At 42.1% G+C, this 24,948-nt stretch overlaps 1 non-coding gene across 1 annotated transcript; it reads left to right on the forward strand.

The window, feature by feature from the left end:
* The first annotated feature begins 19,057 nt into the window (after nt 1-19,057).
* On the forward strand, nt 19,058-19,164 carry LOC139438415 (U6 spliceosomal RNA). Its single transcript, XR_011648091.1, has one exon. It is a non-coding gene; the product is annotated as a U6 spliceosomal RNA (small nuclear RNA).
* The last annotated feature ends 5,784 nt before the right edge of the window (nt 19,165-24,948 follow it).

Raw genomic sequence — 24,948 nt, forward strand, 5'->3', positions numbered from 1 at the left:
TAAGTGCTTCTATTAGTAAATGAGTATTCCTGAAGCCCAAATTGGGGAAGCCAGACAGGATAAAAAGTAAACTAAAATCTCAATAAAGCAACTATTTAAGGAAAGAAAATAAAAAAGCTTATTTTGAATTCTTCCATCATCTTTCTATAGTCTATCCTATCCCCAGGGTCTTCTCCTAACCTTGGCTGAAATCCAGTAAAACCAGTTGACCAAACTAAGGGGAGGGGCTGGGTGTGGAAAGATAGGGGAGATGTGAGTTTAGTCTAGAATTCTGTCTACTAGGCCTGGAAATTAAAATGGTAGGGACAGAGGGGATATTACAGAATAGACCTTGTTTTGTATAGTCTATCCCCAATCAAATGTTAAGAGCTTTTGAGATGATAGTAATAATCCAATGGCCAAATTTCAGTAAGTAAAAAAAAAATCCTTGAAAACTATGAAAAGATCTTTTCTAAATTATGATTAAAACAAGTTAAACAATTATAGTTACTCCATAGCCTGGTAACTAGTATGCTTGCAAGGCTTTTCAAAATTTTAGAATTTTATTAAAGAAAAAAAGAGATTTTAGCCTCCTGTGGAGGAAGAAAGGAAAAGGAACATTTCTTGCATAAACTATAATTGTTGCAATTTTATATAGCTTGGGTGAAATCTCCCCAGGTTTATAGGATACTAATGAAATTAATTATGTGTTAAATCTTTAGGATGATGAAAATTTTAAGATTTTGGCTAACGAAATTATTACAAGCCTCTTCTTTTTTTAGAAAAAATACTGTTCTTGCCTAAAGTGAAAGCAATAGTTTTTTTTTTCTTCACAGAACAGAATGAAGGACATGAGATTTAAATGGATGTAGAAAGAAGTAAAAGGTTTTTGGACGTAAATTCGTAGGTAATACTGACTAAAATTTGGTAAGTTTGTTAAAGGCACGGGGTCTTAATCTTTTTTGTTCCATGCACCCTTTTGACAGTCAGATGAAAACCATGGACCTCTTACTAAGTCCATACTGTACTGTGTATTATTTATTAAGTATATCACATCTGCCCCAACATATCACCACAAGAATGATGGTTTTTTGAATTTCAATTCAAGCTCACCCTCAATTCTAGACCCCTTAATAAGAACCCCTGATTTAAGGGAATGTGCTTTGTCCTAAGATGAGATGACTGGTTTTCATAAAATCAGGGTGGAAATACATAAAACAGGCTTGAATGAATATAGGAATTTGTAGAAGGTTTCATTAAGTAAGGGAATGTGTTTTTATAAAGGTGAAATTTGTCTTGAAATGAAGTAACCATAGTCTATGTGGTTACAGATAGTTACGTGAAGTCTGTAAAAGCATTTTCTAAACAGAAAGACTATAATGTAAGTGACTGATTCTAAGAAATTATGAAGTAGAAATCTAGGAGTTAATACTAATAACAAAAAGTAACATGGTTTTATAAGTAGTAAATTCAATTTATAAGTGTCTAAATTGAAGTATTTAAATGACTAATTCCAGGAAGCCATTATTAAATAGAATACTGACCTGATATTGGTAACAAAACGTAACTTCATAGCAGGAAAACCTGTCAGAGGCCACCTCAATCTGCGTATTAAAGTGATGGTGGGGGTAGATAATTGTGATTCCATTAGGACTCTTAGGTTTACATAAAATAATGGAGAAAGTATTTTTTCCTGCACTGCTAAAATAAAATGCCTGTTAATTAATGTAATCATGGTAAAGGTATAAAAGTAAAGTATTGAAATTGTCAAGTTCACTTGAGATGTTATAAACTACATTGAAAGTATTTAGAAAGTGTATGAGAATTACAAGAGATAGTCTTCAGTACTGTCAAACTCTCTTGGGCCTTCAGTACCCTGCATGATGCCTCTCCATTGGAGTAACTGGCTGACCCCTAAAACAATAAAGGTATCTACCACATCTCTGTTATGTTCCTGAGGTGGATGGAGAGTACACTGCCATTTCAGACTCAAGGCAGCAGCTGGTGACGGCTCGATATCACTAGATTTACAATGGACATGGCCTCCAAACTGGCCCTGCTTCTTAGTGTTGAAGGATGCTATGTACCAGGCCAGGGAAACCCTGGAGCCTCCCTCCAAGGATCAATGGTGCTGCAGCATGCTGGCTGTGTGAAGGATATACAAGTGGAGCAATAGTGACCAAAGTAAGGTGAGTAGAACCTAAGCAGACATAATTGGCATTATGGTCTGCTCCCATGGAGAGACAACATGTATGGTATTACAGATCTGGAGCTTAGATCTATTAACTGCAGCTCAAAGGGGAACTTGTGCACTGATGAGTGCATTGATGAGTATTAAGTGCTGTACCTATATACCTGATGAATATGATATTATCTCTTCTATTCTAGATCATATGCAGAAGGATAGTGAACATGTTAAAAGTCTTGACAAACTTAATTCATTTTCTAAGTAATTAATGAACATGTCTATAAGATAAAGGAATGGCTCTCTTAAGCAATGTCTTTTATTTTTCTTGCCATATGCTTATCTCGTTGATATCTATATTGTCTTTGTGAGTTTATATCTAGGGCAGTGCCTCTCCATACCTCTCCTAGCTGTCCTAAGCATAACCACCACTGTGGGAACTGGAGTTGGCAGTTTATACCCAAACCCAGCAAGTCTAACACAATCTCTCCCTAGAGCTAACCAACAGCATAAAAGAAGTCAAGGAAAAATGCTGTTTCCCATCAACTTTGGGAAGAAGCAGCCTCTGAAGGCACTCGGTTTTTCTCACTCTTGTTTTGGGCCTGCTTACCACCATCTTCTTTATCCTTTTAGTAGGACCATGTATCTTCAATATAACTAAGTTCCCTTCTTCCAGAATCAATACCTTCCCGAATAAGGTATTAGTCATATGGGGATTTCATCCACTTCCAACCTTGGTGCCAGACATGCCTTCCCTCAGCCTTAATAGAATAGCCAGAGAGTTTCACACCCCATCAGGCAGGGACCACTGGCCCTGTCCAGCAGGAAGCAGCTCCAGAAGATAAGGGTGTAAACTCTCTGAGAAGGGAGTTGAGGCAGATTAGTACAGGAGACAGGGAAGGTAGCTGGTCAGAATAAAGCCATAATAGCTGGAGCCCCATGTATGTCTACGTAGATTCTCTTTCTGCCTAAACTAGTCTTTGGGATATAGTAGTTTAGGATGATTAATGGCTGAATCTGTCACCATAGATCGATTTGCTTCTGTCTGCATGGAACGACAAGAGGGAATCCGTGATGTGGGGTGGTTATCCCGAGTTGTGTAATTTTACTATCAAGTAAAGCATGGTTCTACCTATTGGCTGTTTTTGTGCCAGGTGATGCTCTAGTTGTCACTGAAAAACACATAATAGCTTTGGCCAATCACACTGCTCAAGCCCTTAATGACGTCAAAGTAGCAACTTCCTTAGTAAACAAAGAAACTACCCAACTGCGAAAGGTAGTTTCACAAAATAGGATGGCTTTAGATATTCTTACTGTGTCACAAGGTGGTACCAGCGTCTCATTAACGTTCAATGTGGTGCACATGTTTTTATAGGTCTAGTAGCTTTTGGTGGAGGTTGCCTGTTATTCTGTTGTCTTTTACACTGTGGCTGAGGATGAGGATGTAATGCTTGTCCTATAGTCGATGCAGGTCGCTATGTGGGGGTGGACTGTGGGGGTCCTGAGCCTTAGCACATAGCCACCTGCATGACCTAGACATAAGCTAAAGGTTAACAACCCTTCCCAGAGGGGAATGTATAGCTATCATAAACTATGATCTTCTCAAAGCAGTAAAGGTCCTTGGTAAACATCCTTCCTAAGAGCACAGTGAAAGCATCACCACACCCCATGTGTACGCGTCACGTATGAGAAGTTTGTTCTCATACCCTATGGAATGTCCTTGTTCTGAGACCCCGTATATCATCCTTCATTCTTCCTGTCTCTTTGTGGAGCACTAATTTCATTCATTCTTTGACCGGCCACCATCAAAGTTTCTCTCTTGTGCCTAAGTCCCAATGAAGCTTGTGCCTGACTAAATGCCAGGTGTATTCTTGGTCTCACAGCCACACCAACTCATGCCCCTCATGAGCTGGGTTGGAACAGACGTGGTCACTAACATAATGAGCTAACTATCACCTCAGCACTTACTAGAGAATTTAGAACAATTTATTTCATGGAATAATCCTTGTGCTACCATAAATGAGCTTTAACATCTTTAAACACAGGGACTGTTGTACATGTCACCATCCTCGCCATTCATCTAATAAATGAATGATGTTGACCATTTGAGAAATCAGGCTTGAGAGGGCACCTCAACACAGAGCGGTCAACACTGTAGCTGCCCCTGTGGACAGGGATGCTTGGTGGCCAGCAGTTTGAACTTAGAGGACACGCCAAGCAAAGACCGCATGAGGTACACTATCTCGGGTGACTGAAAATTTTACATTTTCACGTCGCAGCTCTATTTTTCTACACATGCCATTTCTGATTTACTGGTACATTTATTCTGGTGAATCCCTTCAATCAAATGCTCTTTGAGCACAAATGTTTTGAATTGGTGCCACCAGAGATGGATTTCTTTTCCTCCCTTCCATCCAGATAGATTTGCTTATTTCTAAATCTCATCAGACGCCACAAATGACCAGGAAGCAAAATCTAGATGACTCAAAATAATTTAAAAGTTATTCTCCGATAGGCTTTTGGAATGGAGTTTGATGGAATCTTCTGGCTTTCCCAGCCAAGGCAATTCAGCTAAGTCAACTGCCCTTACTTGGCTCTTTGATTGATTTTTCCTCCACCCTCCTCCCCCACCCTGCTGTTTTTGCTGTCTGTGTCCATCCGGTGTGTGATCTTCTGTATCTATTTCTCTTTTTGTCTTCTCTTCTCGTCGTTCTCCTCTAGGAGTCACCGGGATTTGATCCTGGGGATTTCCAATGTGGAAAGAGGTTCCCTGTCACTTGAGCCACCTCAGTTCCTGGTTTCTGTTGTGTTTTGCCTTGACTCTCCCCTTCATCTCTCTTTTTGTTGTGTCGTCATCTTGCTGCATGGCTTGCCACATGGGCACTGACTCTGATGGGCAGGGACTTGCCACACAGGGACTTGGCTCACCACATGGGCACTGGCTCACTGTGTGGGCACGTGGCTTGCCATGTGGGCACCGGTTCGCCCTGCAGGTAGCCACATGGGCACTGGCCATGTGGGTTGCCATGTGTGCACTGACTCATTGTGTGGGCACTAGTTTGCTGCATGGGCACTTGGCTCACCTCATGGGCACTGGTTTGCCATGTGGGTCACCGCGTGGGCACTGGCTTGCCATGCAGGTTGCCATGGAGGCACCGGCTCGCCATGTGGGCACTTGGCTCATTTCACGAATCGCCATGTGGGCACTGGCTTGCCACATGGGCCTGGCTCACCACACTGGTATGTCTTTTTTTTCTTTTTAACCAGGAGGCTCTGGGGATCGAATCCATGTCCTCCCATATAGTAGGTGGAAGCCCAATCGCTTGAGCCACATTTGCTTCCAGTGATTAATTATTTTTAAAGAAGCTTTAGATTACATAAATGTTACATCGAAAATATAGGGGATTCCCATAAACTTCACTTCCTTCCCTCCCACACTTGCCCCCATTAAGAACACTTTTCATTAGCGTGGTGCATTTGTTACATGTGATGAACATATACTGAAGCACTGCTAATAACCATGGTCTATAGTTTACATTATGTTTTACACTTTGCACTGCACAATTTTATTGGTTTTGACAAAATGTATAATGGCCTGTATCCGTCCTTGCAAGGTTATGTAAAACAATTCCCATGTCCCATGATATACCTCTTCTTTCTTCTCCCTCCCCTCAGGACCTCTGGTGACCACTGCCTTTATGTCAACATTACTAGTTCTTCCATTACTAGAGTACTATTAATAAGTTTGCCTTAGTCCATAGTTGCAATGCCCCCTTGTGTCTGTTCATTCCTCAGTCTTGAGGATTTGAAGATAGTGATGACCACTGTGCCCCCTCTTGAAAGGGGCCTTGGATCCCATGCGGCAGAGGTGTGGAACTGTCTTACTTGCTGTTGTACAAACGCTTTGCTTTGGGGGGATGGGTGCTGTCCCTCCTCATCCTTTTGTTAGTTGAACCAGGTGAGTCTGATGAACTGGAGGGTAGGTATTGGCTGCAGCTCTGCTGAGATTCAGGGCTCAGCTGGTATATGAACAGCCAGAAAGTCTCAGTATCTGGGACACATATTTAACGGGTATAGGGCTAATTATAAGTTCAAATAAAGGGACATGAGAAACATGTGTAGGGAAATCATGAGTCCAACTCTGATACACTGGGGGGATACTTTATCATATATTCCAAGGTAAGGCCCACTGACAGGGTGCCAAATTCCTGAGATGTCTGCCCTGCCTATAGTATCTAGAAGTCTCTAGAGCCCTCAGGAGCCCCGCTGCTTGAGGCACTGTTTAGTTTGGCAGTCAATGAGATCCTGCTGAGACATGCATACCCATAACCTCTGGAATGACCTCCCAACTCGCTTTGAAATCTCTTAGCCATAACAACTCATATGTATTTAATTTTCCTCCTTTTGATCAGGGTTTTTTTCTAAATGCATCTCTAGTTGAGCCAAATGCTTACTTGGCTCTTTTGGACTGTGATTCTGCTTGCCAAACATAGAAATGCTCATCCAGATAAGTTCAAATTTATGGTTCCCAGAAAGTTTTTAGGACAAGGAAGTTTCTTAAATGGAATTCCCTTTTTCCTAAACCCTTTGGCATGACTTAATAATATACATGTGTAAAAGTTTACAATGTATTGTAAATATATGCCTCTCTATATGTAACTTACTGTAAATGTCAAATTTTCATTGCCTTCAATTTTTTAATATGAAAGTCAATAGGGCTTATTTTTAGTACAATTATATAATTTATTGATAAAATAAAATAATTTCCTTTTCTTCTCTAAATGTACAGAGCTTGTGATTCATGTTAAATAAATTTTGGATATCTTATAACAGTAGCACAGCTTTATTAACAATAGAGTCACTGTGAATATTTGCTGAGATATTGAGTGAATGAATGGATTGATAAATGAGTCTATGAATAAGTGGCTGAGTTCAGAAGAATTTGTTTTTTTAGGAAGATTAATGAAAAACATACTTTAGCAAAACAGCTTCACAAAATTGCACCAAAATGATGGATTGTCCTATGTCCATATATAAAAAATTGTATATATTGATTTTATAGTTCTTTTCCCTTGTTTGATGTATCCATTTTATTTTATTTTTTGTTGACAGAATTACTGTAAAAGCCTGTATGTTTATAATGAAATTTCTATAAGCAACAGAATCACAAAAAGAAATTTGTTCCATTTCTATTGCATTGAAAACTTAAAAGTTATCTTTAGATCATTTCTAATTTTTTGTTCTTGTTATTGCTCATTGTTCCTGAATTTATGTTTTTCTCTTTTAAAATTAGCTTTTACATCTTACTTGAATGATTTTGCATTTTAAAATTGATTTGGAAATGGTATACAACTTCGAAATAGCAAGCTTTTTCTTTCATCCTTCATGTAACAAAACTCTGATAGCCTCACAGGTTAGGCATGGCACAAAGTACAGATGACAAGAAGCAAAGGTGGCACAAGCAGTTGAGCACCTGCCTCCCCCATGGGAAGTTCTGGGTTTGGTTCCCAGTGCCTCCTAAAGAAGAAAAACCATGAACAGACATTGAGCAAAAACAATGAGCAAGACTACGAGCAAACAACGATCAGACATTGAGCAAAAACAACAAGGAAAAACAAGCAGGAAGCAGATGTGGCTGAAGCAGTTGAGTACCTGCCTCCCACACAAGAAGTCCTGAGTTTGGTTCCCAGTGCATCCTAAGGAAAAAAATCAAACAGACAATGAGCATACAACGAGAAAACAACAACAACAACAACAACAACAACAAGCAGACAAGCAGACAATGAGCACAAACAACAAGCAAAAACAATGAACAAAATGACAAGGGTGCCACCTCAGCCCAGCCCAGGAGGTCCTGTGGCGGAAAGGGTCCCTTTAGCAGCAACACCTGAAGCCATCCCTGGAGGCTGGCATGTGATTAGGGAAAGGAACATACTCCAGGCAGAGGTATTCTTGCAGAAGTGCTACATTATTAAAATGTTGCAAATAATTCACACATTTCTGTTGCAAGTGCAAATTCAAAAGTCTCTGAAGAACTGTTGGCAATAGGGACCAATATTAAAAATGTATTGATTATGGAAGAGTACTACTTGAGAATTTATACTACAGGTATACTTCTTTGTGTGTAAGAGTGTATGTGTACAAATTTATTCATGTCCTCTCTTTTAATAGCAAAAGATTTTAAACAACCTAAACCTCCACCAGAATAAGACTAATTAAATAAAACATCATAAACCCAAGGGATGGAAGTGCCACTATAATGCAATGAAAAGAAAAAACTTTCAAGATATGATAAGTGAAGAGAGTAATTTGTAGATCAGTGTGTCTGGTATGCTATACCTCATGTAAAAAAGGGACAATTAAAACAGACATTTGTTTCTCTCGTAAATTCATGAAGTTATCTGAAAGTACATATCAGAAGCTAAGAATGGCATTTGTTGATGGTATTGGTTTTTGGACTCTGGGAACTGGATTTTTGAAGTGAAGGGTGCAAGGGAGATTTTTATTGTATAACTAAAAACTATAACGTTTATGATGGAAAAATTCAAACATGTGAGAGAATGCTAAATTCCTATATACTGATTCCAAGCTTCTTATAATCAACCAATATTTTCATCACAACCTCTAGCCATTTCTCTCTAACCCAGAGTTGATTATTTTTGAAGCAAATCTCAGACATCTTATAATTTTACATATAAATATTTTTAGTATAAGTGCAATACCATTGAAACACCTAAAATAAAAATTATTCCTTAAATCATTAAATATCGAGGCTGTGCTGAAATTGTTCCACATCACTCATATTTTTTATTTTTAAACATTCATTTGCTTGAATCAATGTTCAAATAAGGTCCATTCATACCAATTAAGGCTATAAATTTCCTTTTAAGTACTTAGTTACTCAAACAAATCACGTTCTTCTAGGTATTTCTTTATTTTCATTACGAATTCTTGCTTAACCCATTAGGGAGCTTAAAGTGTGTGTGTGTCTGTTTTAATTTCCAAATATATGATGCCTTTTCAGGGTTTTTTGTAAATTGGAGGTATTATAGTTGGAAAATTCCAGATTTTTTGAAATTTGATGAGACCTACTTTATGGAACACTTTCGATTAAGTTTTAGAAATAGTCCTGGAATGCTCAAAATGAATATGTAAGCCCACTAGCTTGAGATTATTAGCTGAATTATTAAGGCATTTTATGTTAATATTATTTTTTGTCTCGATGCCAATCCCAGATCATTCTTGCAGCTTGCATGGAGTATGCAGAAGTCTCCCACCCCGACAGTGGGTTTGTTCATTTCTGCTTTTGTTCTGGCAATTTTAATTTTACATATACGGTGGGCATAAAATTAGATGCATACAAATTTTAAATTGCTATATCTTCCTGAGAATTTAACACATTTTCCAATATAGGCAACTCATGGTTTCATAGGACTGGCTTATGTTTTTATGTTTAATCTGTCTGATGTTGATATAGTTGTGCCTCTTTCCTTTGGGTATTTTTTGGCATTTGATTTTCCATCTATTTTCCCCAAACTGTTTGTGTGTTTATCTTTTCAATGTAGAGTTTAATCCATTTACACTGTGTTTACTGTTATAGCCTAATTTACTTCCACCATCTTCTATTATTGTGCTTTCTACTTGTATCACGTGTTGTCTTTTTAGTTCTTCCCATTTTGCTTTGTGATTGTTATTTATTTTAGGTTGACTGAGTTTTCCCATTCCATTTTCTTCTCTCTTGCAGTACAGAAGTCTAATTTTATTCTTTTAGTAGATAATCTAAAAATGTTAACGTTAAAGGTATTTATTGAACCACCTACAAGTTTAAAGTGAATGAATAGCATTCCCCTTCTCTAGAGTGTTACAAAGACCACAGGAAGCGGGTACAACACTGTTGAGAGGCTGAAATTTAGGGGCTGCGTTTGATGACATGACACAGACTCTCCACATGCAGCTGGGTTCCTCACTTGAGGATGGACTTCGGGGTGGTGGATACCTAAGTGCATGTTCTTGTTTGCTAGGCCACTGAATGCAGATACCATAAATGGGTTGGCTTAGCAAGGGAGTTTATTTGCTTACAGTTTGAGAAGGTCCAAATCCAGGCCTCAGCAAGGTGAGGCTTCCTTCCCAAAGACCAGCTGCCAGCGAGCCGGGACTCGGCTGGACTCCTCTGCCACATGGTGAGGCACGTGACAGCCACCTGCTGCTCTCTCCCTTCTCTTCCGGGTTCCACTGCTTTCAGCTTCTTGCTCCTGTGCCTTCTTTTCCTCTCCTTGCAGTCACTCCATTTATAAAGGACTCCGGGATAGGATTGAGACCCATGCTCACTGAGGTGGGGCACAGCTTAACTGACGTGACCTCATCACGAGATCCCGCTTACGATGCGTTCACACCCCCCAGGGATGCATCAGATTTAAGGACATGTTTTTCTGGAGGGACATACAGCTTCAAACCACCACTTCAAATAATTGTGCGTGCATGTGCATGTGTGTGCATGGATTCAGGATTTACCTGTGTGGATTCTTATTTATGAAGAGTGAACAGATTTCATGTTCAAAGGAGTTTATGGCCCAAAGAATATATCCCAATGACTGAGTACAGTAAATGTCTTTGTTGCATTTGGATAGGCTTTTTAATGTAGTATCTCATCTTCTTCACAAATTTACTAGCTTCCTACCTTCCAAAAAGCTAGCGTCCACTTTAAAATTTCTCCAGCCTAGTGCAGTGCCGTGAAGAGAGATGGATCACCAAAATGACAAGATTAAATAGGCATGTTCTGAGCATGTAATTGTAATATGCAACCACATCAAATAGCAGAATTAAGCAGATTTGTATAAAAGCAAGAATGGAATTGCGAAAAACATGGAAGACAATGCACCTAAAACCCAATAATTAAAAGAATCTTCACATGGAGAGACACTGAAATCTCTCTGCAATAGTTATAGATGGAAATGCTGTGAGAAGCTTCTGTAGGACACAAAGCAGGATCCAGAATCAGGACAATGGATAAGCAAGAGGTCTTGGCAAGGCCCATAGTTTTAACTCCACGGGCCACATCTGTCTTAAGCAGTTCATTAATTCCTTCCTGACACGGAATTTGTATTAAAATTGGCACCAGCATGTGGTCATACGTCTATTTGCCAAGGTCAACCATTTAGCAGAACGCCTATAAATTACCTGACAGTGTAGCCTCTGGCACTCACTCACAGCAGATATTTTCTGTCAGCTTTATACACTTACGAAGTAAAAAGTCCCTGTTAAAAGTTTTTCAAAAATAGATGCCCCAAAGGTGGACTCGAGTGGTAATTTTTCTGCAGGACTCTGGCGCTGAGAGTGGTGTAGCAGATAAGCCTTGAGCTGTTTTCCAGGCACTAGCACACGCTGAGAGGAGCTGAAAGGGCGGAGGTGAAACGCACTCCAGAGAGGAATCAAGCTGGACTGCAACTAGTGCAAGGGAAGAGGTCTCTTTTGTGTTCAATACTAAAATCATTTTATCCATTTAAACGTGTATTTATATACTCGTGACGTTAATGTGCTCTCAAAACTATTTTCATGTAAAGGGACCGATGGTCCTGATGAGGAAAGACCCACAGCTGGAACGCTGATGCTGATGGAAACACCCGGCAATCGTGAAAGTGGGTTGGGGCCACGTCCAGGCGTTCACCGGGCCGCAAGATCCAGCAGACCCGTGGCGCTCTTGAGAGCCCGTTCTTGGTGGCGTGCCCCTGGCCGTTTAATTCAGTGCTCCCTTACCTCACTTCTCTCTCACAGAGCCAGCTGCTTCCTGCACCCAGGGGCTTGCGTGTGTGGCCAGGAGAAGGTGGCTGGAGCCTGAGGAGCCCAGCTCCGCGGCCTGGACCTACGTAAAGGGGCACGACAGGGTGGACGGCTATCAAGCATGCCACTCCCTTCGCTCTCTTGAGCAGGCCTTACAGTCCTGAAGGCCAAGCGTGCCCTCATCATAACTCAATCATGCCCAGGTACAGATCAGATTACAAGCATAATCCAGTATCTACTATTAGAATTCATCCATAATATCAAATTGCCACACCCCCAAGGAGGGGTGGAGTTTAATGGCCTGGACAATGTGGAGTCTCCACACCTTTCATGCTGTGGCCTTCAGGTGTTTGTTTGGGAGGGCTGCAATAACACAGCTCAGCCAGGAAGCCCAGGAAATCAGGACAGTGGGCAGCATGGCTCCACCTGTTTCCAGCAGGCCCACGAAGAAAAGGAAGGGGCCTCAACATAGGAAAGACACACTGGCAGGAAATCTTTTGTCCTTTCCTTATTTGTGTCATGCCCTCCTTGGTCAGAAAGAGTCTGTGAGAACAATTCTGAAACTGAAGTTAGCCTAAGGCCGTGAAGAGAGCTTTTTCAGGCCTAGAAGGCCATTTGGCGTCTTTCTGGGAACTGCTGTTCATTTTCAGCGTTAACATACTTGGTGGACATTTTCAAAGGGAAGTCATTAGACATATGTCAAGTGAACCTGCATCATTTCAGTAACGCCTCTTTCGGAGAACAATACATCAAAAGGAAGGTAATAAACAAAAATTTCACTAAGGAGTTAATTCTTTCAAAAATTTCCTAGCTCTATTCAGTAGCAAGAGACTATACTCGCCGGATAGATATTAATTAAAACAGTTATAACTTTACAAACATTGAATAATAACCAAACTTCAAACCCTGTGTTAACTACTTATAGACATACAGATACATATTCACATATTGCAAGAAAGGAGAAAAGTAGTAATTACTTTTCCCATATTTCAAAGGAAGACAAGCAAACAATGTTTGGAATAAAATTACCCATCATAAAGATCCTTTTTTTTTTTTAACATAATGAATCATTCTGCTTAACATATAAATAAGGCCCATCTTCATGATTGTTTCATGAAGGGATACACTTCATTTTGCTTTCTTTGAGGAATTTTTCAAAGGAAAACAAGTTGGCTGGCACAGAATGAGTTCTATTCATGGATTTAGATCAGGAGGTTCTTCTGTAAATGGGTACATGTATTTAAAAGATGTCCATATAGATATGATGAGGCAGGTGACAGATAGCAGAGCAAAAGTGGTACAGCATCAGCATTCATGATTTCAAAGAACAGATTATTTTCATGCATGTATGGGAAATATGAAAATACTCATGCACACTTTACCTACTTCACATGGATGTGTTTCATTCCGTAAGTGATAAATGTCTTTATGATAATAAAGAGCAGAGGACAAAGAGAAATGTATGCAGCATCGAATGTCTTTGGCCACGGGGTGTCATGGTTTTCTCCTGTAATGGTTAAGCCTTCAGCCAGAAAATATCCTCTATTTCACTATTACATGGGCTAGCACTTTCAAACGTACTTTTTATTAGACAATGCCACAATCCTTTTTTTCAGGTTCTTATGCTATTTCTAAATATGTTATTGATATCCCTTTCTCCCTGAAAACTGGCCAACAAGTATTAAATCTCCAAATGTCTAAATGTCATACAAGTGCACAGCTGTTCTCGTTCTGGTCATAGTCGAGTCTCACTGTACCAACGCCAAACCTGAAGAGTCTGCACAGTGCATTTATATGTGTGTGTGTTGGTACATGTTTTGAAGAAGGCTTTGTTATGCAGCGTTTTGGGAGAACAATGCTTGGCCTGAGATGTAACGACCATATTTTGCTGCCTAATTGTTTTGACTTCTGCTTCAGTCTACATATGTGTTGGCAGACGTACTGTAGAACCGCACCATCAATTACACCCAGACAACTCCATTTCTTCTCTCTGGAGTTGGATGAGTTCGCCAAGTCAGACAGAAGTGACTTGATGTGACAATTAAAAACAGTTGTGCTTGTCCCATAATTGGCTTGCTACTGGACCTGCAGAAAGAACTGGAAGGATGGAACGTGCCAGAGAAGACGTAGCAAGGCACTCGGAAACGTCCTCGCGTTCTCTCCTCTTAAAGGCTGGTTGTTGCCCTAGCAGGAAAGGTAAACCCGATGGCGCGACGGACGAGTTAGAAACCAACACTGAAGACTGTGATGGGATATGTGTGGAGCAACAGTTGGAAAAGGTGAATTTGGGGACCTGGGGCTATTTTATTTCTTTTTGTCATTGCTGTTGCCATTGCTTTGTTTAAGACAAAGTCAGGAAAATATCCAAGTTACCATTGCCTGAACCTATAAGTGACATGTTTGCAGAGCCCACTTATTATGGAAAATTAGTTAATTGCTTTTTGCTAGGAATGTGGACTTCCTTGCTTTTTAAATAAGGGGTTGACCATGGAGCCAAGAGTCTCGAAAGTTACTGAGAAAAGTAAAACGGAGGAGTTACCAAAAAGTGCAGCTTAATGGAAGGTCTGCATTCATCTGAATGCAAATATTTTCCTATTCTAATAATAAAAATACACCTAAGGCTTAATTATCTCAGATCCAGGTTCACATTAATTTGTTGATATGGTTACGCAAACCCAGCCAAAGAACAATGTCAGAGTTGAAATATGCTACTTAGGGGCACAACTTGTTATAAAAAATTAAAAATAAAAACCAAGGCCAGTAAAACAACACTCATTACACATTTTTAAAGTGCTTGCTCTTTGACTGAAACTTAAATTCCACCCCCCAGTGAAACCACTGCCCCAGTGGAAGAGTCATTTTTTGTCAAAGAAGTGTCCAAAATATGCCATTAAAAATGCAATTCATTCTGTGAGTAGACCTGCTCTACCTTCTTGTTCAGAAATGGATTCCCTGACACTTGGCCAGTGAGAAGGGGGCTTGACTGGGGCAAGGTGGTAGCAGGTGTTTAGCTAGCACTCCTGAAGGGGCAGGTGCAAGAGATGGCTCAGAAACTGAGAGCATGGTCCCACTGTTAGGATTTAGCACATGGGGGTGCAGTTTGGGGGCTGATGAGAGGAAGGCACAGCACATGACGAATTTGGAGGGTAAAGGAAGTAGCAAGTATCTTGGTCTCTTTTCCTTTTTTATTGTGTGAATTTATCTATAACATAATACTTGCTCTTTAAGACACAAAGAATCATGTCCTTTGCTTAAGAGCAAGGGAGACAGAGAAAGGAGAAAGAGGAAAAGGAATGGCAGGGACACTAATTATAGCAGTTACAGTAATTAATGCAGTAATTTAGTCACGTAAATTTAGGTGATTTGGGTTAGGTTAGGTAATGGAGAGGTGATGAAAGTTTGCATGAGGGTGGTACTGGCTGAGATGGAGCAAACCAGGCACTTCTGAGAGATGGTTAAGAGATTAAACTGTCGAGATGCAGTATGATTTGTTATTTGGTGGTGGGAGGAAGTTATTGAAGGGAATCATCCATAACATCCCTCAGGTTTCAGGATTGCACTGCTAGGTGGACAGAGAGTAGCTGTTAGAACAAGGCTGGCATAAGGGGAAAGGTTATGAAATCTATTTGGAAATGACAAAATAGAGATGTCTTTGGGACTTTAGGGGGGCCACTGGTTATTGGTGGGAATCTCAAAAGAGAAGCATGAACAGGGGTGGTAAATGATGTCACGATGTGATTCAACAGCCGAAGTAGGGAGAAAGCATAGAGTAAGAAGAAGCAAGGTCAAGGACTGACTCCTGCAAAACCCCAACACGTAAAAGGAGGTGCAGCCAAGGGCTAGAGAGTGTTACCTCAGCACTCCTACTTCCCTCCCTTCGTGCAGGAAATCCCTCCCACACACATTTCTTCTTGGACATGTTTTTCATCCCATGTGGCTTCCTTGTGTTCTCCTTGACTCCACCCTTCTGGACACAGCTGATTGGCTCAGTGGTCAATATGACCAAAGGAAGTAATTTAATGATCTTATGGCACATTTCAAACTGGAGCTGAGAGAAGACTTTTGCTTTTATTTTTGTAGGCTTGGAGAAAAGAGAGATGGAAACTTGAAGCTATGCAGCCTCTCAGAAACCATGTTTCCTACTGATGGGCTCATCAGAGACAATAAAGCCAAGGCACAGAAAAAAGCAGAGGCTCCTGCACTTCGGCAGTGGAAAGCAAGAGCCCATCAGAGAGACGCACAGACTGAATCCTGGTAGAATTCCACCCCTTGCTTCAGCAGTCCCTGAGCCATCATTTTCACCTTCCCTCCTACTGTGCCCTCCCCCAATAGAATTGGTTCAAGTTAGGGGACTTCTGTCATTGGAAAGTGAAATAATGGCTCACCCTGATGGAGGTGGCAAAAGCAGCAAAGTAAAATGACAGGGCATGCTCCAACCGGGAGGAAGAGAGCCAGGGGATTCGTGGCTTCAGGGATGGACAGGAAATACAGCATCCCCGAGGGTGCTGGATGCTGTTGAGGGGTCAAGAGGAGGACGGCTGGAAAACGCCCACTGAATTTGGGAAGATGGTGATACTGGCGACCTGAGTGAGAGCCAGCGTGTGGATTAAGGAGTTGAAGAACAATTGGAGTAGTATGAGAAGTAAACTGGAAGTAAGGAAATGAAAAAATGCAACTGAAGAAATTATTCCAGGAATTGATATAATGATGGCTGGAGAGGGTAAGTCAGAGCAAAGAATAATTTTATTTTCTTTTTTCTTTGTTTTCTTTACTTTTTCCCTTTATGTTTTCTTTCTTTCTTTCAAGATGAGAGCCTTGAAGTTATGTATACCCAGGGGACCTAAATCTCTGGACTGACCATGTGATAGCCAGGCCCTGAGCCTCAATAGACCTGCAACTCCTACACTCTGGTTTATTGGACTTACCCCGCTCAGCTAACATGGAGGTGAAGAAGGTCAGCCACCACACCAGGGAGCCAAGAGTGCCTACAACTGAAAGCGGGAGAATTGCATCCAGCATCCATGTGGAATCTAAGCCCCCTCTTGATATAGATGTGGAGTGGACATCACCATCCCAGAGTCCACAGGATGGAGGGACAGAGTATGGATTAGAGTGGACTTACTGATATTCTATTCATGAACTATTGTGATTAATAACTGAAGAAAATGTGGCATTGGTGTGGAGAAAGTGGCCATGGTGGCTGCTGGGGGTAGGGAATGGGAGGAAGAGATGAGATGTGGGGGCATTTTTGGGACTTGGAGTTGTCCTGGGTGGGGCTGCAGGGACAGTTACCGGACATTGTGTGTCCTCCCATGGCCCACTGGGTGGACTGTGGGAGACTGTGGGCTATGGTGTGGACCATTGACCATGAAGTGCAGCGGTGCTCAGAGATGTATTCACCAATGAATGTCTCATGATGATGGAGGAGGTTGTTGTTATGGGGGGAGGAGTAGAGAGAGGGGGTAGGGGGTAAGTGGGAACCTCATATTTTTTTAATGTAATATTAAAAAAATAAAGACAAAAAAAAATAAAAGCCTTCATGTATATTCTGACAGAAGAGGAAAGACTAAATATAAAAAGATGGGGTTCTAAATGTATAATTCCCGAGACACAGCAAACTGGCTCAAGAGAAAGGAATGGTGGGTGGCGATAAACAGACGCAGGTGAGGTTGAGGTTGAGGTGCTGCTTACAGAGTTAGTTGACCAGAGCAGAACCTTTAGGAAACTCCTACCTGATGGTTGATATTTCATATACGATAGAAAAAAAAAGTGGCCTCTATTGAGAAAAAGAAATAAGGCAGGAATCAATTGGAGAGTTTAATTGGAATTTTAAAAAGAATAGTTGTGAAAAGTGCTGAGTTGAACTGAAAATGTGGTTGGTTTTTCTGGACATTTTAAAGGACCCAACTCATCTTGTTTCCCCCCTGTCACTTGGGTATGGTTTTCCCAATAGTTCTCCATACTTGGATAAAAGGAACTAGAACAGAAAGATTTGATAAGATAAAATTCAGTGCAAGGGAGTTTAGTGTATTGGCAAGGAAATGATTGGGATAACATAACATGTAATGTGACCAAAGTGGACATGTAAGCAAGAAAAAGTGAGGAGAAGTGGTGGGTTACAAGAACACACAGTTGCCAAAGGATGTTTGGACTCCATGAGCTTGAACAATATCTTCTAGTTGGAGCAGTCAATCAAGCAGTCAGCAAGGAGAGAAGAAGATGGGGTCCGAGAAGAAGGTATTTTAAGAAGCTATTTTGGAGATGGAACCACAAAGAACAATCAAGTGGCAATTACATGACCTTGGATGCAGACCAGGGCTTGACCGTTATGGGAGACGGGAGGGCGAAACTTGAGGTATGAGAAGGAACGTGCTCCCAGTGAAATGGTGCGAGGTTATAAAGCCCTAGCAGCACCCTGCACGTGACAGACCACGAGCACGTGCCCAGCGCCTTTCTCCCATCAGTTCTGCATCTATCGTGTGGGGGTGGGGGCGGGGTGGGAGGAGCCCCCATCTGATTAATTAGGACTATTCTGAGAGAACCACCAGAAGAAAATGAAGAACTACTCAAAACAAAACTCATATTCTGCAATCTGGAAATGACTGAATTTGAAGCTTGTTGAAGCAGCTGGTAACTTTTATCCGAAGAGAATCATACTTGGAATGAGGGAGAAATGTCAGAATTATACTCCTCCCCCTGATGACTGCGGCTGAGGCCAGGGCACACATATTCCTCCATAAGAGCCAGGCAAAATGCAACAGAAACCTACAGCACAGGGAGACTGGTCCTCAGGAAATATGGGGTAAATAAATGGAGAAAGTCGAAACAAAATGTCTCCTAAGCAGTGGAGGTTAGCTGGGGCATTCCACTGCATCGTGGCTTGAAGATATCGTAGCTTGAAGAGATCTGCCTAATGGAGGAAAAAGAAACTACATTTATATCCTCTTAGAAAAATTCACTCCTCAGTGCTTCAGGCTGCATAGAGACTCTGAGCAAATCTAGACACATACAGGGATCATCAGGTACTGAGAGGAGTCACCAATTCCCCCAGTGTCTGTTAGAGGGGTCACAGCTCAGACAAATTTATTTGCCATCTTCCTTCACAAGAGCGTCTCAGTGCTCGCTTCGGCAGCACATATACTAAAGTTGGAACGATACAGAGAAGATTAGCATGGCCCCTGCGCAAGGATGACATGCAAATTCATGAAGCGGTCCATATTTTTGAGTGTCCGCCTACCACATGGGAGGTCCAGGGTTCAAACCCAGGGCCTCCTGACCCATGTGGGGAGCCGGCCCACACGCAGTGCTGATGCATGCAAGGAGTGCCATGCCACGCAGGGGTGTCCCCCGTGTAGGGGAATGCCATGCACAAGGAGTATGCCCTGCAAGGAGAGCTGCCACTCTTGAAAAAAGTGCAGCCAGCCAGGAGTGGCGCCACACACATGGAGAGCTGACGCAGCAAGATGACGCAACAAAAAAGAGATACAGATTGCAGAAATCTGGTGCCGCTGACAAGAATACAAACGGACAGAGAAGAGCACACAGTGAATGGACACAGAGCAGACAACGGGGCGGGGGGAGAGAAATAAATAAGAAAATAAATAAATCTTTAAAAAAAAAAAAGAGTGTCTCAGTGGAGAACTAAAACCTCCTCGATACCGTCGGGACAATGGCGCTCATCAAGAGGAGGCACGTGTTGAAGACCTACACTCTGAGGACAGGAGGAGGCTGCCTGGCCAGCTGTGCCACACACCACTCTGAAGACCGGAGGCTCCAAGCTGCAGAGATGACCCTGAGACCTTTTCAGGCCAGGTGACATCAGCAATGGGAGGCACCTGCCTAAAAGGTGCTTCATCATGACAGCATTTACAGAATCGTCGGTGTGGGCAGTGTCAGCTGTAACTGTAGGCCACCATCCCCTAGTTTTAAAAGCGCTCACACACTCACTGTAATGGAGGGCCCCGGGCATGTGAGAACACCTGAGCAATCGCCTTGGTCCTGAGGCTCCGACGTCCCCTACGGGAGAGGCAGCTGTGCGTGGCCCGAGCAGCAGGCCCCGGCCCTTGTCCACGTGCATTTCCCAATGAGTATGTTATCGTGGCCTGCCGTGGCTGCTCGCAAACTCTACCTGGGGACATCATCTGTCTTCCCCATGGCATCGAAATCCCCGCCTTGGGCCCAGGACTGGGGAGGGGCTGATTTTCTCTGAGAGGCTCAGCCTGGAACCATGTCCCTGGAAGGGCCCCCACCCCAGGAGGGTCAGAAGGGCCTGGCTGGGAGGGTCATGGGGAGGCTGGGGTACGTGCACGGAGGGAGAAGGGGCAGGCTGCAGACGGGCGTTCGGGGATGGAAAGGAGGAAGAAAGGAAAACGGGAGAACGTCGAGACAGGGAAGTTTGAAGAGAAGGGATCAAAGATGGCCAGGTAGCTTGAGCAGAAAACCAAGAAGCAAATAAAGGATCCGGTGAGGAATAGAAGAGCAAAAGAACAGAAAAGCAAGAGAAAAAGAGAGTGAGAGAAAGAGTGAAAGAGGGTGATCAGGCAGCCAGAGGTACACGGCTGGAGCTGCACTCACACACACACAGGAAAAATGAACATGTACCATCCTTCTTCTTCTATGGTTCTCTCCCTATAGAAATAGAAACAATTTCATACAGTAACATTTTCAACGAAAAAAAATATAGCACTCACTTTATAATACTCAAACTGATTCTAGGGAGACCAAAATGAGTTTGGCGTGCCTACCATCACTAAATGCAAGAGAACAGTCCATGTGCTCTGAAACAAAAGCCTTCAAGAACTCAGGGATTCCAACTAGCGGAGAAGTACACCTGAATCGAGAGAAGCGTGTAAATGCTCTGTCCGGAGGAGAAAGCCGAGATAAAGAGGAAAGGAAGCACAGTTTCTATAGTAGCTGAGCGGGAGCAAGGACTCCAAATCAGGAGAACCCCATGACCGTGGCTGGAAGAGCGTCCTGTTTGGCTAGGACACTGGGTGTGTGTACGATGAGGGGCCAAAGTTAATGTGTGAGGTGGGGCTCGGAAACTTCCAGAGATGGCTTGAAATGCTATGTGAGGAGTGCAGCTCTTGAGTGGGTGATGGGAAACACTGGATGGTTTAAAATGAAAGCAGTCAAGATTGCAGTATTCATGATGGTGAGTAACTACATAAAAGACACAAAGGCTCCTCCCGCAGAGCAGAGCCACAGGTGCTGAGGACTGTTCTCAGGTAGCAGTATACCCTCTGCGAGCGAGCTGCCGGATAAGACTTTCCGTGATGGTTTGGGGGCCCATATCTGCACTGCCCAATATGGAAGCCACTGGCTGCATGTGGCTACTGGTCACTCGACATGTGGCCAGTGCAACCGAGAGACTTCACTTTTAATTTTACTTAATATTAATTAATTTAAATAGTCACCAGCGGCCAGTGACTACCTATTTGGCCAACAGAGCTATACAGGTAGAGTGGGGAAAAAACTCAACTTAGAAAAGACGTTAAGTGTTAACTTAAGAGAGATTTTAGCCCTTTGAGGTCAGTAAGTTTCTTCCATTTCCAGTTTCAACACCCCATCGGGTTCATGTCAGAAACTTCTGCCTGATGGTGAAACTGGATGTTTAGAATATTGTCAAGGGCATCCCTGACCGTGGAATGGACCAAGAGTCTCAGGCCCCATCTAAGTGGGCAAATCTGCAGTTTCTATTTTTCTGTCTGTTACGGTTACTTGACCAATTTTAATTGAACGCTTTCGTGTAGTGTTTATCAAATGCCCTCAACCTTTTAAAATGCTTTGCTTGGTAGCAGGCTCCTTTCTGCAAGTAGGTTTCTTCTGGTGGCCTAGAGAAGTGCAGCTCTGAAAAGTCATTTCATGCTTGGGGATTCATGCTGCTGTAATTGATTTCAATGTCTGGCAATATAAGGTGAGAGAACATAGACACAGAGAAAGGTCATCACTGCAAATGAGAGGAAAATGTTTGTTGTTATATGGAAGGCAAGAACAGAAATGACAGGGAGGGACTTTTTAAAGGAAAGCCTAGCGAAACCAAGGGATTCCAAACAACAAACAGAAGACTTTCAAAATCATGTCCATACTAATGGAAAAAAATAGTATTGATAATATCTAATATCTAGTTTCCACATTTTGGGGGGTGATAAGTAATGGTCCAGAGACACACATTTGACTCTCTGAGTTCCCAAATCCCACCTGGCAGGGGTCCTGACAGACTGTCATGAACCCCAATGTCTAAAGGGAGCAGAGTTCTAAAAAATAATTGCTTAAATCAGATGAAATGACCTCAATACTATGTTGGAGGAAAAAAGCAATCCTTATTCTCACAAAGTTTATACAGAATAGGAAGGAACTAACAAGATGTGGTGGTTTGAAATTATTTTATGAATCCCCAAAAGAGGAAGATTATGTTTTTGAACTAACCCATTCCTGTGGGTGTGAGACTGTTTTAATTGGACTACATCACTGAGACGTGACTCGGGCTGAGTCTCCGATCTCTTGCTGAGACACACTGAGAGAGACGCAGAGGAAAAGGGAGCCACCATACTGATCCTGCCACGTGAGAGGGAGGACTCCAGTTCTGTCCACAGCTGAGCCCAAGGCGAGAAGCCCCCGAGAGGCTCCCAGAGGTGAGGCCAGGGTGAGATGAGCCCTACGCCTGACAGCTTGCAGCTGAACTTGGGAAGAAAGTGGGACAGCCAGCACTGACAGAGGAGGCCCAGAGGAGACAAGCCCTGAGCCTGGTTGCTCACAGCTGAGCTCCGCGAGGAGACCAGAGGGGAAGGCTGAGACCTCAGCAGAGATGGGCGGCCACCTTGCTCCACCACGTGGCAGCTGACTTTGGGGAGAAGGCATCTCTGCCGATGCCTTAATTTGGACATTTCACGGCCTTGGGACCGTAGGCTTTTACCCCAACTAACTCCCCCTCATAAAAGCCAACCCATTTCTGGTACTTTGTATCAGCAGTCCTTTGGCAAACTAAAGCACAAGGACAATCTTAAAATGGTGTGACAACAAAAATCTCAATTTGTGGATGAAATTCCAATGTGTCCATTCACAATTTGAGCTGCTTATGTTTTAGGCTGATATCTGATAGGAAAGCAGTTGGTTATTTACATGTACTTCATTTCCAAGTGAAAAGAAATGAAATTAAGCTCTTCTGGATTAAAGGAAAATGAGAATTTTTATCAACATCATCTTAATATATCATTGTAAATTTAAATATCTCAAGAAAAGAGAGTGAAGCAAAGAGCAAGCCATCCCAATCTGAATTCTAATTTAACCCTCTTAGCATAACCGATTAGATCTGGAACTCAGGTCGGTGGGGTTTATATTGGGTAAATGTGTCAAAACTAATGTAAGGCCCCTGGAGGGAGAAAATTATGGACTGAGTTTTATATTAACTTCAGGGATTCAGTTGGTTATGAAGCAGCTCCTTCTTCCAACAATGTATAAGAAAGAAAATTTTCATTGCGATATTAAGACTATACTTTAAACGAAAACCTAATTTTGTAATTTCCATTCATTAAGTCTTGATGTATTGTGTTACTTAGAAAAAGAAAAGTTTTCTTTGAAAAATGTTTTATAAGGTTGGCTTTTGTAGATGAAATCCTAAGAACACTGTCATCCTTTGAACTCTTGGTACAGCGATAGTAAGCAGAGTATTTCAGGATGTAATCTACACCCAGTCAAAAAGGAGAAAGGCCCTCTCATCCTTGGATTCTCTTCTCAGAGTGAAGAGACTTTGCTCATGAAGTCTCCTCTTTTACCTCAGCCCTTCATCAGGAAATCCCCTCTTTCATCTCACTGGCCTGAATGGATCACACGGCATTGCTGAACCAATCGCTTTCAAAGGCAAAGCAACCAACCCTTTTCTCTTGCTTCTGAGACTTTCTACCTTCATAGAAAGTGAAATTCTGTAGTGCACTCTTTTCAGCCTGGAGCGTCTGGGCACCCACTGCCCTTCCCAGTTACACCCTCTGTGAGGCACACGCCTGAGCGGCCTCACATCAGGCCCCCTCAGCCCGGGGCTGGGTGTGAGTTCACCTTCCCTGGGGTGGGAGCAGAGCAAAGCAAGGGTGGACAGAGGTGAGCGTGGGAGAAGGACTGGGGAGGGGAGATGGCAGGGAAGGATGGGTAGGCGGAGAGAACCCACTGTACTGTGCTCCTCAGAGATGCAGGCAGCACCCTTAGATGGCAGTGCGAGAGGAAAAGGAGGATGAGGGTGCACAGGGAAAACGCTGCTACCGCTGGAATTTAGTTGATGAGCTTTCAACAGCACTGTACTTAAAGCATGAAATATATATTTAAGGACATTCTTGGGGTGAGTAGGGTGGGTGGGGTGTGGGGTATATGGGAACCTCTTATATTTTTTAATGTAACATGTTTTGTGATCTGTGTTCTTTAAAAAAAGGCAAAAATTGAAAAAAAAAGGCGAAACGTTTACTGTGCGCAAGTTGCCATCATGTAGGAATTTTTAAAGAATTTGGATCATTTATTACTGGAAAACGTTTGAGGATTTCTACTCCATAAATGCATTGTCATATAATGAAAGTGCTCGGTGACCACAATATCTTGGAATTAAGATGTTTTACTTCTTCGGAGAGCCTGATACCTATCTTTGCATTAAATCTTAGAGAATTCTTTTTAGTTCTTAAAGAAATATAATACCGCCACCATTCTTAAGTCAGATAGCTATTAAGATGTGTATTAAAACATCCTAAATGTTTTCTTAAGCAATGTTAGATAACAACGTAATTGTATTACCTGGATACAGGATTATATCAGCACATGTAAACAGATCATTTTCTAGAAACACAAAAAGGGCAGGGATGAACTTCATTGCCCTTACCCTAATAACCTGATACCAAAATTGCTTTACTTCAAACTCTTTAAATCAAGTAAAACTGTCTACTCATGTGCTTAGAGAGTTGTTTGCTCTAGATTTAATCTTAGAGCTTCTTAGACAATTTTCTAAAAGTTTGAACTTAGAGGTAAGATGT

Source organism: Dasypus novemcinctus, chromosome Y, assembly GCF_030445035.2.
Source record: "Dasypus novemcinctus isolate mDasNov1 chromosome Y, mDasNov1.1.hap2, whole genome shotgun sequence".
Lineage (NCBI taxonomy): Eukaryota > Metazoa > Chordata > Mammalia > Cingulata > Dasypodidae > Dasypus > Dasypus novemcinctus.